This window comes from Pseudophryne corroboree, chromosome 10 (assembly GCF_028390025.1).
Source record: "Pseudophryne corroboree isolate aPseCor3 chromosome 10, aPseCor3.hap2, whole genome shotgun sequence".
NCBI lineage: Eukaryota > Metazoa > Chordata > Amphibia > Anura > Myobatrachidae > Pseudophryne > Pseudophryne corroboree.
The window spans coordinates 3,548,134-3,550,764 of NC_086453.1; positions in this window are offsets into that span (position 1 = coordinate 3,548,134).

Below are 2,631 nucleotides of genomic sequence, written 5' to 3' on the forward strand. Positions count from 1 at the left end.
TGACCCAGTGCTCATACCTATGTCATACCTCCCAAAATGACCTCTCCAGGAGGACACAATGCTCTGCTCCTGCTCTTCCCTCTTACTGTATGATTACCATCACCTGTGCTGTTCCCTAATACTGACCCAGTGCTCATACCTATGTCATACCTCCCAACATGACCTCTCCAGGAGGACACAATGCTCTTCTCCTGCTCTTCCCTCTTACTGTATGATTACCATCACCTGTGCTGTACCCTAATACTGACCCAGTGCTCATACCTATGTCATGCCTCCCAACATGACCTCTCCAGGAGGACACAATGCTCTGCTCCTGCACTTCTCTCTTACTGTATAATTACCATCACCTGTGCTGTACTCTAATACTGACCCTGTGCTCATACCTATGTCATACCTCCCAACATGACCTCTCCAGGAGGACACAATGCTCTGCTCCTGCTCTTCCCTCTTACTGTATGATTACCATCACCTGTGCTGTACCCTAATACTGACCCAGTGCTCATACCTATGTCATACCTCCCAACTTGACCTCTCCAGGAGGACACAATGTTCTGCTCCTGCTCTTCTCTCTTCCTGTATGATTACCATCACCTGTGCTGTACCCTAATACTGACCTAGTGCTCATACCTATGTCATACCTCCCAATATGACCCTATCCAGGAGGACACAATGCTCTGCGCCTGCTCTTCCCTCTTACTGTATGATTACCATCACCTGTGCTGTACCCTAATACTGACCCAGTGCTCATTCCTATGTCATACCTCCCAACATGACCTCTCCAGGAGGACACAATGCTCTTCTCCTGCTCTTCCCTCTTACTGTATGATTACCATCACCTGTGCTGTACCCTAATACTGACCCAGTGCTCATACCTATGTCATGCCTCCCAACATGACCTCTCCAGGAGGACACAATGCTCTGCTCCTGCTCTTCCCTCTTACTGTATGATTACCATCACCTGTGCTGTACCCTAATACTGACCCAGTGCTCATACCTAAGTCATACCTCCCAACATGACCTCTCCTGGAGGACACAATGCTCTTCTCCTGCTCTCTCACTGTATGATTACCATCACCTGTGCTGTACCCTAATACTGACCCAGTGCTCATACCTATGTCATACCTCCCAACATGACCTCTCCAGGAGGACACAATGCTCTGCTCCTGCTCTTCCCTCTTACTGTATGATTACCATCACCTGTGCTGTACCCTAATACTGACCCAGTGCTCATACCTATGTCATACCTCCCAACATGACCTCTCCAGGAGGACACAATGCTCTTCTCCTGCTCTTCCCTCTTACTGTATGATTACCATCACCTGTGCTGTACCCTAATACTGACCCAGTGCTCATACCTATGTCATACCTCCCAACATGACCCTCTCCAGGAGGACACAGTGCTCTGCTCCTGCTCTTCCCTCTTACTGTATGATTACCATCACCTGTGCTGTACTCTAATACTGACCCAGTGCTCATACCTATGTCATACCCCCCAACATGACCCTCTCCAGGAGGACACAATGCTCTGCTCCTGCTCTTCCCTCTTACTGTATGATTACCATCACCTGTGCTGTACCCTAATACTGACACAGTGCTCATACCTATGTCATGCCTCCCAACATGACCTCTCCAGGAGGACACAATGCTCTGCTCCTGCTCTTCCCTCTTACTGTATGATTACCATCACCTGTGCTGTACCCTAATACTGACCCAGTGCTCATACCTATGTCATACCTCCAACATGACCTCTCCAGGAGGACACAATGCTCTGCTCCTGCTCTTCCTTCTTACTGTATGATTACCATCACCTGTGCTGTACCCTAATACTGACCCAGTGCTCATACCTATGTCATGCCTCCCAACATGACCTCTCCAGGAGGACACAATGCTCTGCTCCTGCTCTTCCCTCTTACTGTATGATTACCATCACCTGTGCTGTACCCTAATACTGACCCAGTGCTCATACCTATGTCATACCTCCAACATGACCTCTCCAGGAGGACACAATGCTCTGCTCCTGCTCTTCCTTCTTACTGTATGATTACCATCACCTGTGCTGTACCCTAATACTGACCCAGTGCTCATACCTATGTCATGCCTCCCAACATGACCTCTCCAGGAGGACACAATGCTCTGCTCCTGCTCTTCCCTCTTACTGTATGATTACCATCACCTGTGCTGTACCCTAATACTGACCCAGTGCTCATACCTATGTCATGCCTCCCAACATGACCTCTCCAGGAGGACACAATGCTCTGCTCCTGCTCTTCCCTCTTACTGTATGATTACCATCACCTGTGCTGTACCCTAATACTGACCCAGTGCTCATACCTATGTCATGCCTCCCAACATGACCTCTCCAGGAGGACACAATGCTCTGCTCCTGCTCTTCCCTCTTACTGTATGATTACCATCACCTGTGCTGTACCCTAATACTGACACAGTGCTCATACCTATGTCATGCCTCCCAACATGACCTCTCCAGGAGGACACAATGCTCTTCTCCTGCTCTTCCCTCTTACTGTATGATTACCATCACCTGTGCTGTACCCTAATACTGACCCAGTGCTCATACCTATGTCATACCTCCCAACTTGACCTCTCCAGGAGGACACAATGTTCTGCTCCTGC